This window comes from Bemisia tabaci, chromosome 6 (genome assembly GCF_918797505.1).
Source record: "Bemisia tabaci chromosome 6, PGI_BMITA_v3".
NCBI classification, from domain to species: Eukaryota; Metazoa; Arthropoda; class Insecta; order Hemiptera; family Aleyrodidae; genus Bemisia; species Bemisia tabaci.
In genome coordinates this window covers 41,727,921-41,743,381 of record NC_092798.1, presented here as the reverse complement: position 1 = coordinate 41,743,381, position 15,461 = coordinate 41,727,921, and the positions used below count along the sequence as shown (strand labels likewise).

General features: G+C 42.4%; 1 protein-coding gene and 1 long non-coding RNA gene across 2 annotated transcripts in view; both read left to right on the top strand.

The window, feature by feature from the left end:
- Positions 1-15,461, top strand: part of LOC109036419 (uncharacterized) — a 685,415-nt gene that overhangs the window by 109,461 nt on the left and 560,493 nt on the right. The gene's annotated exons all lie outside the window — the stretch shown is intronic.
- LOC140224861 (uncharacterized) lies at positions 14,198-14,884 on the top strand. Its single transcript, XR_011900076.1, has 2 exons — positions 14,198-14,474; positions 14,703-14,884. It is a non-coding gene; the product is annotated as an uncharacterized lncRNA (long non-coding RNA).

Sequence of the window (15,461 nt, the reverse complement as noted above, 5' to 3'; positions counted from 1 at the left end):
GGGACGCCTGTAGAGTCCCTTCATAGAGAGAGTTCACTGAAAAAAAATTCTTGGCGTTTTTACCAAGGTCCGTTGGTACCTTTACCATCTCACTTTTTCTACCAATTATTGGTAATTTTACCAAGACAGACTGGTAAGCTTACCTAAAAACCGGTATTTTTACTGTTTTTTCCAGGTAAGAATACCACTTTTATTGGTAATCAATTCCCGGTAACTTTGCCAATTTATCTCGGTAATTCTACCACAGTCGGTAAAAAATATTGGCGTTTTTACCAAGGTCCAGTAAAATTACCGAGAAAGTTCAATAATTTTACCGAGATTTCTCGGTAAAATTACCAATTCCATAAATGGTAATTTTACCAAGAAAAAACTGGGATCAAATAGAACCCTGAATTCTTGGTAATTTTACCCTTTTCTTAGTAAATGCGAAGGCTTAAAATACTGGGACCAATCAGAAATGGATTCGTATTGTCTTTACTCTCAGTATTAAGGGACTCAGGGACTCCCATCCTGGGGTTTTTTTCCTATACTGAAACAGGATGTGTATACTGTACGGAAAAAGTACGGATATATACTGAAAAAGCACGGATTTTGTAAGGTCAGTATGGAAAAGGTACGGCTATTTCGTGAAAAGGTACGGAAATTCGAGATTTTCTTGATAAACTCCAAAAAGAACCCTTAGGGTTATACGATTTCCTTACGCAATCCTGTATCAAGTTCCTGGTCCAAGTTTGGTTTGATTCCTTGTGTTTTTCGATTTATTCCCTCTTCATTTCACCGTTCCACTTTCCCAATCCGAATACAGTTAAAAATGCGCGTGAGGTACGGAGAAAGTAAGGAAAAGGTAAGGATAAAGCAAGAATTTTTGAGAAACGCCGAAAACAGGAATTTTCTGGAAAGTAAGGAAAAAGCGAGGAAAATGCACTGAAAGAGCATGGAATTAGAATGACAGGGTACCAGTAGACATCCTGAAGAAATCATGCTGAAAATGTTGTAATAGACTGATTTTCATAGTTTATAATGTGAGAATCTATGGTTACTTTCAATTAGTTTATTTAAGTCGGATCAATCAAAAGGACTTAGTTGATCAACCTTTTTGGATTCTTTTGGGAAGTTGTTTTTCCTATCCTTTCGTTTAAGTCTCTCCCCCTAAGTTTTCATAATGATGTGTGTCACAGAATAAGAGCGGTGATGCTCAGTATTACACTGAAAAAAAAAAAAAGTATGGTCACATCTTTATTGGAAGTGTACTTAATTTTGCACATAAAGATAGTATCTAGTGGAATTAACCAGAATTATTGCAGTATTCACCAGAACTCTGGTGATACTAACATAGTATGATAATGACCCTCATAGATTCTGGTGTTTACAACCATACTTGGACCACTGTGTCAGAGTATAGTAAAATCTACCATATTTTTTTAGTGCAGTTTTTTCTTCTTCCTCCTTCTTTTAGTGTATTCGGTTGATATTTTACGTGAAAATTAGCCTTGTTACCCGCCGTGTAATTTGTTTTATTATTGTAGTTATACTTCAGTTCCCTCCAGAACTGGAAACCTCGCTTTCGGAACTCCTAGTCGGTCACTTTATCTCCTTTTATCTAGGTTTGCGGGGTGGGGGGGGGGGACGGCAAATTGGAATCCTTTTCTTTTTCGCCGTAAATCTAATTCAAGTGCCCTCTCGGTCCCCTGAAATTCCAACCACGTCCGTAGTTAACTCCTCGCTCCGCCGCCCCCGCGCCCTCCGCGCGGAAACTCAAAGCTTAACACCTCGGCCCTGGACCCGGCATAAAGAGCGATGATGAATGGGGAGACGCGCCCCCTCCCCCCTCCCCCTCTCGCCACTCCGGTGGGTCAACCCGATTCCGCGACGTCGACGACGATGGCCAACCGGGGCGCTCTTTGTGCGCGGGATTTATGATTTTTCAGCGGGCGGGATCCAGGAAAAACGCCGTATAAGCGTTCGAATGTTGCCTTTCCTCTCAGAAAATATTCACTTTTGAAAGGAGGTATAAATATTTTCCCTTGAAACTTTCAGAAATTTTAGGTCAAATTACGAGCAAAATTCTCTGAAAAACTCGCGGAAAAATATCTACGAATTTTCCCGGAAATTCGTGATTTACCGAGGGAGGTTTGGCAACGCCTGAAGGCTCATACGTCGTTTTTCCTGGGCGCGGCGGATCGGGGACCGGGACTCGGGACTCGGACGCCGCCTTGGAGTGCCAAGGTCGGAAATATGCGAGCCGGGCCGTTGGCAGGAGATTTAGGAGACGGATTAACGTCGCGGAATCGAGGTTGGAGGGTCGAGGACCACTGACCACTGACCAGCGACGAGTAATTGAGCCGAGCTCGGGAATCCGCGCCCAAGTAGTCCACCCAGAGCGCGCGCCATCCGCGCTCCAGGATCCGAATCGTCTCTACTTCAAAGGTCTGCGGGCTGATTGTTGAACTTGATAGACAAAGCTATAGAGAAAATTGACACAGGAAGTATATGGAGCTATCCTATCGGTCAAAATGCCTGCAGACTGATTGTTGAAATTTTGTGTTTGTCGAGTGGACATGGATGACAAAGGTTCAGAGTCATATAAATTTTTGGTGGGAAGCAACAATTATTTGCTATTTTGAGAGATTTTTTAGATAATTGTAGGAGGCAACATTTTTACACCACTGTGATCGCGCTGGTTCCTTCTGTCTGAATGCGATCCAGTTAGCCCATCAATTTCTCCCTTAGTCTATAGGAACCAGCAACTTGATTGTTGAAATTTGGTGTTTGTCGGGTGGACATGGATGACATAGGTTAAATGGCGAAGCGTGATTGGTCGGCTATGTCTCATCGCTGCTTTGTCGTGATTTGTCGATTGGAATGGACGATATACTGTCCGAAATTCAAGAGGTGCCTCTAGTTTGTCGTCCATTCCAATCGACGAAGTACGACACATAGCCGACAAATCACGCTTCGCCATTTAACCTATGTCATCCATGTCCACCCGACAAACACCAAATTTCAACAATCAGGTTGTTGGTTCCCATACAGATTGAGGGAGAAAATGACTTACTGGATCGCATTCAGACAAAAGGGACCAGCGCGATCACAGTATTGTAAAAATGTTGCCTCCAATTTCCAAAAAAATTTTGTCAATTTTTCTCTGTGTTATCCTCGAAAATTAATTTTTGAAAATTATTTCTAAAGGTGCACGTATCGTCTCGGCAGTTCCTCCATCATACTTTCACTGCGTTCTCCTCAGCCCTCCCTCAATTTCCAGTCCGTAGCCTTAAAGCTCCGTTAGAATGAACGCCCAAAATTTTTCGTCCGTGCGTCCGAGCGATTCGCCCCGCCTCCGCGAAGCTCGCTCTCGGTTCGTTACGCAAACATCACGGACTCAATTTCAAATCGAGCGAGGATGACGGCCAGTAAATCATGACTCGCGAAAAAAGAAAAACGGGCGCCAATCGAGCGTACTCCCACCGATCAAAAACCACCCATCTATCCAATGTATCAACCTTGAGATACGAGGTTCTTGCCCTGTGGACGAAGGGGCGTGGAGGGTAATACCCATCTAAAAGCGCGCAACACTAATGGGAACTGCGCGTGGATAAGTGGTTTTAGTTCTGCGCGGGCGTGGAAGAGGAGGGGGTCCGCGAAGTGCGAACCTTTCCTTAAAACTTTCTACGGCGGCGGCGCGGCGGCGGGCCCGGCCGGGTGCTGCGGAGAAAGTCCTTTGGGGCTCTTGGAGCGTGGGGGGAGGGGGGCGGTGGTTCCCATGAATTCAATACTCGATCGTCGATCGATCCTCACATTATCCGATGCCGATGGATATCATCCGCTGATTTACGCATGCGCCGTCCCCCGTCCGTACGACGACCCCCACCGGCCCCCCGGCCGGCCTTTGTTGCCGTTCGACTCGAAAAAATAAATCAAAGGGAAATTACGCGGCGGCTCGATGTACTGTAAAAGATCCGATATGTTCGGATCGATTGATTTTTAGATCGTGTGGATCAATATTTCTGGCCGGAGATGCAGAGATCCGTTTTCACATTCAATGAGCCTCTATATTCGACCTAATTTTTTTATTTTGCCATAAGAACGCATTATAACATTTTTTTTCTTTTGTTTTTTTCCTCTATGTCTTTTTTAAACTTGTATTACTAACAAAACTACATATTATTAATTGTTTTTACATGACTGCTATAACATTTTTAAAAATTGAAGTCGGAGTTTTAAAGTTGAAACTCTCTTCTTTGCTCATTATAGAGAAAAAACGAACAAAATGCCAGAGATGTTTTGGGGTGGTTCAACCCCCTTCGACCAGGAAACAAAAACTTTATAATAATACTTTTGTTTTCTGGTTGAAAAGGGAGTTGGAATCACCCCAAAGCACTCCTGGAATTTTGTTCGATTTTCAGCTGTTCTGCTGAAAAAAATGCCTAAAACTAGCATTAAATAACTATAAAACCCTTTAAAATTCACGAAACACCATGTTTGAGCCTCTAAATAAAAATGAAAATTCGAAGTAGCATTACATACTGAAGTAAAAAAATTTCATGAATAACAAAAGGTGGACAAATTTATGTCAGTGCAACTGACGAAAATTAATGCAGAGGCCTTACTTTCTATGTAGTCCCTTTTGATTTAATTAACCCATTTTTTACATAAAATCTTTTAGCATTAACCCGGCCAGTTCTCACTTCTAAAGCATTAAGTTGACTGCCATTTAGTGATCAGATGACTCATCTACCACACCAGTTTCTCTACAATTCGGTAAAAGTAAGCACAGTCCGGCAATAGGGCTTCTTCCTTCCGCCTTTGTCGGCGTTCCGTTACCGCCCTCGCGATCTCCGCCCCTCCTAATGATACCTCTTCATCAGAGCGAATTTTAAGAGCGAAATTCGAGCCCTCAGTTTTGGGAATCTGAAGCCGATCGACCGGCGATACGGCGTCAACGAAAGCGGCTTTGTTTCAGCAACGTAACGACCGCGCCGCAACTGGTTCCGATGGACACGAGACAGCTTTCGATTTTTATGTGATCGTATCGGCGCGTATCTGGAAACAGCACCTGGTGTGCCGTGTGTGGCCCATCAGAAAGGTTCCCAGACTCGATTTTTTACAAATGTCAATTCCTGGGTTGTAACTCGCGGTTTGGACGCAGATAAATCAAGCAGATTCGAGTATTCTTGGCTGTCATTTTTAGAAACTTCATGCAGTTGTAAATGTATCATCTGTTGTATCCTGTAGCATCGTACTCTTAAATCGTATTTTATAACCTTGCTTATGGCGTCAGAGGGTCCTGGTTAAACTTGGAGAAAAAAAAAATCTCTTTAGAGTAACCAAGCTGCGTTCCAATAAATTATAGCTTGCCAATCTCTCGTCCAAGTTTACGTCTAACGGTTTAGGATTTTAAAAGAATTGTCAAGAGAGCCCCTCCAACGCTGTCTTCCCGGGCGTAACCCATATTCACTGCCCCCCTCAGGTGGAGCCCGGGTCCCTTAGAAGTGCACGCCATCCGGGCCTTTGTCCACCACCCTGGCCCTGCATGGGATGGTAAGGAGACTTTAACCGAAGATAAGAAAAGTAAACAAAGCGCGGTGATGTTAACATGAACAGGACCGGATTTAGGGGGTGGCCACATGGGCCGCGGCCCATGGCGGCAAATTTTGCAATTTTTTTAAATGTAGGTTTATAAAAAAATCGGATTCAGAAAAAAAAAAATTACAAACGAGAAAAGGCGACAAAACATCTCATTTCCTGAAAGTATAGTACTTTGTTCATCTTTCGGTGATACAAGAGACAGCATATTTTACTTTAATTAGTCGAGTTAAGAGAGAAACCAAACACGCAATTCGGCCTAAGTCAGCCCGGCGCAGAGAGCAATGATGACGAGGACTTGAGATGAAAAAGAGAAGCCCTCGGCAAGGCGCGTGGCAAGAAACACCTATTAGCGCCTACAAGACTGCATGAATACTTCACGCATTGCGTCAAACACAGTGTGGTCAGCAACGCGGTCGGCGTGAAAAGCATAGCGCCTCCAAGACCGTAGGAATACTTTGTGCATTGCGCCAAACACAGTATGGTTAGCGCGACGCGGCAGCGGAAGTTAAACTTATTAAACCACATTTATATTTGTTCTTTCATAATTTTTTCGTTCATTTCTTGGAAATGGAAGGCCTTGTCCACACAGAGATAGGTTTACGAAACTTAACTCTCGCTCAAAGTTCCGTGAACTTATGCTGGTGGTGTTGACAGGGCTTTCGCAAAAAATTTGTCCAACACGAGTGAACGCGTCTTATGCACCCCTTCCCTTCGGGCACGTTCACTTGATGGTTTTTATTGATGTTTCAAAATGAATGAGAAGGGGGCGGCAAAATACAGGCGGCCCATGGGCGGCAAGTAGGTAAATCCGGCCTTGAACATGAAAAAGGCACCACCATACAAGGTGCTACGTAGAACACGATTTCTGAAACGGAAATTATTGAAAGTAACTTCTTACAAAGATATCAAAGTAGTTGTTTGATACATACTGTAATTGAGTTAAATCGCACACGGCACACGAAAAGTCCCAGATCCCAGTGGAGGTAGTTCCTTTTTAACCCTAAGAGTCATAGGGGTGGTGCGAGACTTTTGAATCACCCTGTGTCTCTGATACAGATCATAAATAGGCATTGATTATGAGTTGGACCGAGAGGGTCTCCTCGATAATTCGCCTCTGTTAGCTCCAGCCGGAGGGAAAAGTCGCGCACGAAAAGCAATTGGAAATGATACGAAAGGGAAAGATGGAAGTTGGCGATTAACTTCCGCGCCGCGTTTCCCAGTCGCAGAAAACCTGACCTTCAAGAGCGAATCGCGAATCCGCGGACCATTAGCTCGCCGACGCGACGCACAGTGGATCGAGTCAATAAGAGAAGTCGGACAAAATTCGGAAACTTCAAGAGCTTATACCTCCGTTTATACAAAAGTTTGAGACTCTGAAAGTGGTTCCACTGGCCTCCTCATGAAATTTGCTTCATGAAGCACCCCTAAAAATTTAAATTGTGACGAAATAAACATCAAAATTTGCGGTTTTAGTCAAATATTTTATATCCGACCCCTCCAATGACTCGATCCACTGTGTGACGGGCGCAGCCGCTCCAACGAAAGCGATCGTCCTGTGTAGCCGGCTTGGATGCGCGTGACGCGCGTTGTAAAAGTGCAACCGTGCAATATTTTCGAAATATAGTAGAGGCTCGAATACCCGCGCTCTGATTATCCGCGGTTTTTTTAGAAAAATATCGCAGTCCGGAAACATTGCAATCCTGCGGCGCGAACTCTCATAAAATGTTTTACTATAATGATATTTGCCAAAATATATTAATGTAAGGTGAAATTTCTTCACTTTAAAAAAAATTTATGGGATATGTAGACATACTACCGTCCGTTCCAGGCTCAGAAGCCGAAAGTTCCGGATGCTGGAGCGGAGCCGTAGCTTCGACTGCTCCGGGTGCTGAGCCCGGAACTTTCGGCCTTTGAGCCTGGAACGCGGATGGTATGTCTTTATATAGCCCGTAAGCACGGCTTCCGTAGCCGGAGTTTTTTTTTCAGTGTATTTTTTGTAAATATTGACACTTTCGTCTAATATTTGACAAGTGATTCAATGCAATATTTTGTAATAGAGATTTTTTGGTTAGGTATTTTTTATGGCCAAATTATACTTAGTATCATTTCTTAATCGTATATGTTGACAAATCCTTGTTCAATTTAGGAAAACATGTTAGATGGACCGAGTTTATCAGAAAGTTGACATTAAGTTGAAATTGAGAAAGATAAGTTTGAAGTTTTATCCCTCCACAAGACTCAATGTAGAAAGTAAACTTTAACCCCTCTTTTCGTGAACTAATTTTTTTTTTCGACTTTGAATTTTTGGCAGAAGAAAATATACAACTAGAGGAACTTAAAAACATTCTTAACTCAATTTTTTCGAAAATGTGGGTTGGTTTCTTTCTGATGAACCCGATCCAGATGAAAGGCAGTTTCCCAAAATATTTTCCTTTTTCGAGGGAAAGACAGTAAAGGAGTTCAATCTCTTCAATTGGCCGAATATCGGCCGTGCTCATAAACTTCACCCGAAATTAATCTACTCTGTGATTCCGACACCCCCCCCCCCCCCTATTTTTCCGGTAGCTCCCGAAGGACGGAGGTGGGACGGCAACGGCGGAGGGGCTGGGCACGACGCTGAAATTTGTTCCTCTGACCGCGAGCAAGGTTACGCGGCGCACGACCCGCTTGACTTTCTCTTTCACTCAAAACACAGATCACCGATGAGAGATAAGATGAGCGCCGAGTAAATCAAACCGTTGCTGCGCGGCGGATACGGCACAGCATCCATGCAAATTAGCCGTGCGCCCCCGCCCCCTCCCCACTCCCCCCGTCCCCCCAGCGCCACTCGCCGAGTTTCGGGCTCGTGATGAACTTAACGAAGTCCCCACCGGGGACCCCCGACCCCCGACAACTTCAGCGACTTCCTCCAGTGTGGGATTTCCTCCCCGCTTTCAGCGCGCCGAGCTGCCATGGTCGGGGGTAGCGGGTAGCGTTCGCGGGCTGATTGTTGGAATTTATAGACGAAGCTATAGACAAAGAAGACATAGGGAGTATGAGGGATCCTATTGGTTGAAATGATTGGTTCCGATAGACTAAGGGAGAAAATGATGGACTAACCATAGGGTCTCTCGTGGGTTGCTCCTCTCATATCCTTTTTGATTCTAATGATACCAATATGAAACTGTTCTATTACATATCCTTTTTATCCCCTTTGTCTATAGCTTTGTTTATGAATTCCAACAATCAGCCCCCTGGCGACCCTATCTCGATGGGTACGGAATACCTCTCAGCTTCAAGTGAGATCTGGAAGCCTCCCCGGAAATTTTCTCAAGTTTCACCTTTTTTTGGACGGATTGTGGGGCTTCTAGTTTATTTGCAAGTTAATGTAAAAAAAACTAATCTATAACGTGTATCAGCATTTAAACTGACTGTGAGTAGAATGACATCAAGTTTGTGCCAGGGAAAAATCTCACTTGCGAAGTTGGAGAAAATATTGAGTTAGTCAACACTAATCACAGTGTCGACCGAGAGTCATTTTGAAGTCCAAGGAACGACGTAAAAAGAAGAAGAAATTTTTTTGTGTTGTTTAACGGGGGGCAAATCCAGAAATTTCGTTCCTGCGATTTGAACTTGGGAAAAATATCGCGAAACTTCCCATGGAGACAAAGCGTTGTGTTCTTAAAGTTAGACGGTTGGCTGCTCTTTTTGGCCCCGCAAGAGCTCCATATTTCAACATGTCCGTACTCTCCTTGTCCCTGTGACGGATCTGGTCCCTAGATCACTTAGAATCACGTTGAATGTCTACACTTGACGCGTGAAATTAATAGGTCCGCAGGAGGAAAAGCAAACTTTCCACCAATGTTCAGCAAGTCCGGCGCAAGCGGGGTCAAACGCCAAGCGGACACTGACCACGACTTGCGTCCAGCCGGGTCCCAGGCGAGCCGGCCGGCCGGACCGCGTGCTGGCAACGCAACGCAACGTGCCGGGCTCGGCGTGTTGGGGGTCACTCGCTTCGTGTCTGCGAAAGTGAAAGAAACCCGCTCGGACACCCCTCGGCCCCATCTCTCCGTGTTAATGGCTCTTGTTTACGTCCCGTCGCACAGTGGATCGAGAGGTCGGACATGAAATTTTTAACTAAAACTGCAAATTTAGACGTTTATTTCGTCACATTTTAAACTTCAAGGGGTGCTTGTAGAAGAAAATTTCACGGAAAAACCAATGGAGCCTCTTTTACAGGGTGTCTAGCATCAGGATTTTCCCGATTTCCCCGATTCTATCAGGACTTGAGGTCAATCAGGCTTTAATCCCGATTTCATCAGGCTTCGAGGAAAAATCGGTCGTAAAATCAGGATTTGAGGATCGAGAGGTCGGACATGAAATTTTTAACTAAAACTGCAAATTTAGACATTTATTTCGTCACATTTTAAACATTGAGGGGTGCTTGTAGAAGAAAATTTCACGGAAAAACCAATGGAACCTCTATTACAGGGTGTCTAGCATCAGGATTTTCCCGATTCTATCAAGATTTGAGGTCAATCAGGATTCAATCCCGATTTCATCAGGCTTCGAGGAAAAATCGGTCGTAAAATCAGGATTTGAGAAAAGTCGGTCGTTCGATTGGATTTTTTTATCGACCTATTTTTGTGAAGTTACATTCACCAATTTTTCTCCGCAAAAAATCAGGATTTGGAGAAATTATGAATCAGGATTTAGCATTCAAAAATCGGAATAAATCAGGATTTCATTCAGGATTTTCAAAAATAAAAAAATTAGACACCCTGTTTTAGAACCTCAAAGTTTTGTATAGACGGAGTTACAAGCGTTTAAAGTTTCCAAATTGTGTCCGAGCTCTCCCGTTGACTCGATCCATTGTGCGTCGGTTTCACGCGCTTTTAAAGTTAAGAGCCGACTCTTCGCACTTCCCAAGTTCAACTCGTTTCGCCGCGCCGCGCCGTGTATTTCGTCTCGGAGCAAACTGCAGTTTATGTCGCCTCCTATTCTCACTTTCTGATAGCTTTAACATTGTAGAGATATTGCGAACGGACCCAATGACATTTTGTGAGTGATTTTTTCGCCGGCCACGGCTCCGGGCCCTCCACCCGGTCTGGCTGGGTCGTAACTTTAAGAAACATTGCTTTCGCGGCGGAACTTTCTAGACTATCAAATCTAGGTTTAGCCAGAAACAAATCGTTTTGATGTTGAAAATACTCTGGAGCCTCGATGAGCCACAGTCTGTGACAGAGCCTGTCAGAGATTTCCGTGTTGGTGGTTACTTTCGGTTACATTGAGTCATACTTTTTTCGGTCAGATTGAACTTGGTCATAAGCGACTTAATATTTACGAGTATTTTAATAAAACCGTACGTAGAGTACTCTAAGACATCTGGGGATGAAAAACGTGTCCTGCTGAACTAATGTTCTCTTGTTTCTCTCGATATCACTCAAAGGCAAAAGTTGCGACTTGCGAATGGCCAGCGCATTGGACTACCATCAAAGCGATCCAGGTTTCATCCCGGCCACTCGCGACTGATGTTTGACGAGGTTTTGAATCCACATTTTTGGCAAGTGCGATCCTAGGAAAAACTGCACAAAAAATATTTACCGCATGTTTATTCAGGTTATTTTGACGCAACATTTCTGTTACTTTTTCTTACGGTGACGTTCGTTTTTTTGTCTACCTTTGTGCAGCATAACAATAAAATGAATTTCTTTAACTTATAATTATATATCACCCAAGTGAAAGGAACATATTTTAAGATCAACACATCCACATTTTATTTTTACACTGTCATGCGGTTCATTTTCAATTCTTTTAAAGTATCGATGGCAGTTGGCCGGAACGATAGAACGATACTGGTTTCCAGTGAGGCGGCACAATCCGACAGCTCATCGAGCAATAATAATCAAACGAACTCTTAGCCGCGATCGTCGAGCAATTAAACAAAATTGCAGCCAACGCGTTGCTGCATCGCCACTTACAAAATCCCTCCGGCAGGCCTCAAATCACGCCACTAGGCCAGTCTGCCACGTTATGCTTGACCGGTCAACTGCCTAATGTACTCATCTGAGAAGCTATCTTCTCGCAACATCGTAAAAGTGAATATCGCAGATCGCCTCGCAGACTTGCGATATTCGCCTGAGGAATAGCAAAAGTTATTTGAAACAATGGGCCACTACCGCGGTACTGAGGAAAAACGGCGTATGAACATTCGATTGTTCCCAATTTCCTTGAGGTTTGTCTATAAAAAGCGAATTTACTCGGAAATCTGAGAACAATATTCTTCTTAGTTCTCAGTTTATTTTTTTCGCGATCTAATCTAAAATATCTGTATCAATAAATTTCTTGCTTTAAAAATACATGTTTTATCCGGAGAAATCTGACAACTCTCGAATGTTCGTACGGCGTTTTTCTTTGGCTCGACGGACAAGATAGGAGACAAAATTTACCACCAAAACACATGTTTTCGCATCAGAATTTTACATTAAAACACGGTTTATAAATCAAAATATATATTCTTTGGCCTATTTTTCAAATTCCTACAAAGGGTCTCAGTACCTAGGACCAACATCAGATGGGTCAGGTTTTTAGCTTGGAAGGAAAAGAAAGACCCGAGAAAAAATGGATCGTTCAAGCTCATTCAGGATCGTTCGATTTTCAATGATCCTGAATGAGTTTGAATGATTCTTCAATGAGCATCAATGATCCCGAATGAGCTTGAATGCGCTGACTCGTTGGATCATTCAACTTGAATGATCCGGATCGTTCAAGTCGAATGATCCGGATCTTTGAGCCAATGCGCTTGAATACGCTGGCCCGTTGGATCATTCAACTTGAATGTGCCAACTTGTTGGATCGTTCAATTTGAATGTGCCGACTTGTAGGATCGTTCAACTTGTACGATCAGGATCATTCAATTTGAATGATTCAATTAATCGGCTTATTCAAACTCATTGGGCCAATGATCAGGCTTATCGTAGCTGAATCATTAAGAGCATTAAAATTGAACGGCCCAACATGCTAGCTCATTCAAGCTTATTAGGTCAACGATCCAGATTATTAAAGTTGAATAAGCCACTACTATGCCAGCGTCTGATTGGGTCACTTGGATAATTTTTACCTCCCACTATTCTACATTAATATAATTGCTATGTAACTTTAATAAATACTCAATCGGGTCAAACTCTGGGACCTACCACAATGATATGATCACTTCAGCAGATTCGGATATTCAAGTATCGGTCTGATGAGAATCTATTATAAAGAAATTGTAAGAAGTATAGACGCAAATGCACATGGGTAGCCATTTTCACTTCGCAGTTTTTCTTCGACAGAAAAATGAAGGAATATAAGGGAAAAGTTCAAAAACACTGACTCGCCAGAAATTTCATCCAATTCCTCTTGAAGTAATAGCTCATCATCTGCTCTATTAGAGTAACAGTGTGAATGTACCTTCAATAAAAGTAGTTTGAAGGTGAAAATATTTTTGCTACAAACTATCTCCAACATGTTGTCAAGAATTCAAACCACAAAACAGTCATGATGGGAGAGGCTCGTAGCTTTGCCGCCGAGTTGCAAAGCTGCTCTGCCGTGCTAAGAAAGAACGCCTTATTAGCCTTCAGACGTTGCTAAGTTTCCTCCGATAAAAACCAAATTTACTGGGAAAATTGCGAATATTACTTTCCAAAATTTTTAGACAATTTTGTACGCAATTTAATCTAAAATATCTGAACTTTTCTAGAAAAAAAAAAAAATACATGAATATTTTCAAAAATACATGTTTTATCAAGGGAAATTTGGCAACTCTCGGATGTTCATCCGGCGTTCTTCCTCAGCACGGCAGTGCTGCAGGGATACTTTCCATCGACAACTGAAGAATTTAACTAGAAAGAAACATATAAAAATAACAGCATAACCAAAAAAAAATGTTGAATTGAAGGATAAACCACGCGTTTAGAATTGCATGAGCGATGTCGCTGTTACTCTGATTTAAAAGAAAGATACCAGCAAAAATTACATTGGGATACAGGGGTATAAAATTGGCTTTGTCTCTGAAATTATTAATTTACCTTAGATTGTGCTTTGAAGTGATACAAGGCAGTAGGTAATTACAAATTTGTGCTTGAGTGTTTGTTCAAATGAAGTGTCATCGATGGAGAAAATTTTATTGCAGTAAAATTGTGTCCTCGGACCATAAAGCAGTGCATTTGATGACTGGAGCACAACTCACAGGTATAAGGTAACATCATACTAATAACTTGTTAAACGGTCAAGGGGAAAACAATAAAATAGAATTTAAAGCGACATAGAAGAGAAATTACAGAACAGAGGATTTCAATTTTCGAGGAAAGTAGGGCCTCTCTCTCACTAGCTTTTCTGAAAATTCTTAAGATTAGCCTTATGACAGTAAAAAAAAATGAGCCTTACATGATAATATAAAAAAAAGAGACGAGAAATTGACATAATCATAGCAATCCTTAAGACAGGAGGATGGAAAAAATATTTCAGCAATGTGGCAACGCCGTTACTTCCCCGCCTCCTGCCACTCGTTTGCTGCGTGAAGAAAACAAAAGAAGATGACCGTTGAGCCAAGGAAGATGGAAATTCCATCCCCGAACCAGTAACGGCCGAGGGGTCGCGGTATTCGCCACTTGGTCTGATCAGTCTTGCTGCCTGCGTATCATTAGCGTGTCGCCGCTCAGATTTTTCGTCTGTGTTGCTTTAAATTCTATGTATTTATTGTTTTTTCGCTGGACTGTTTAACAAGTTATCAGTATAAACTTACCTTATACCTGTGAGTTGTGCTCCAGCCATCAAATGCACTGCTTTGTGTTCCGAGGACACAATTTTACTTCAATATTTTCTCCATCGATAACGCTTCATTTGAACAAACACGCAAGCACAAAATTGTAAGTACTATTGCCTTATTTCACTTCAAAGCACAATCTAAGGTAAATTAATTATTTCAGAGACAAAGCCAATTTTATACCCCTGTATCCCAATGTAATTTTTGCTTGTTTCTTTCTTTTAAATCAGAGTAAAACAGCGACATCGCTTATGCAATTCTAAACGCGCGGTTAATTCTTCAATTCAACATTTTTCTGGTTATGCTGTTAATTTAATATGTTCCATTTTAGTTAAATTTTTCAGTTGTCGATGGAAAGAATCCCCGCAGCAGCTCTGCAACTCGGCGGCAAAGCTACGAGCCTCTCCCACAATGACTGTTGTGTGGTTTGAATTCTTGACAGCGTGTGGGAGATGGTTTGTAGCAAAAATTTTCACCTTCAAACTACTTTTATTATAGTACCTACATTCACACTGTTGCTGTAATAGGACGGAGGATGAACTTAGGTACTTCAGGAGGAATTGGATAAACTTCTGGTGAGTCTGTGTTTTTTTTAACTTTTCCTATCATCATATGTTTTTTGGGGGTTTTTCCCCTTCATTTTTCTGTTGAAAGAAAACTGCAAAGTGAGAATGGATATCCATGTACTTTTGCTTCTATACTATTTACAATCTTTTTGTAATAGATTCTCAGCAGACCGAGACCTTGAATCACTGGAAATCAACGATCAGGAGAATTCAAGCTGGCTGGGATTCAACGATCAGGATCATTCAAGCTCGTTCAAATTCAACGATCAGGATCATTCAAGCTCGTTCAAATTCAACGATCAGGATCATTCAAGCTCGTTCAAATTCAACGATCAGGATCATTCAAACTCGTTGGAGTTCAATGATCAGGATCATTCAAGCTCATTGGAATCCAATGATCCGGATCATTCAAGCTCGTTGAAATCCAATGATCCGGATCATTCAAGCTCGTTGAAATCCAATGATCCGGATCATTCAAGCTCGTTGAAATCCAATGATCCGGATCATTCAAGCTCATTGAAATC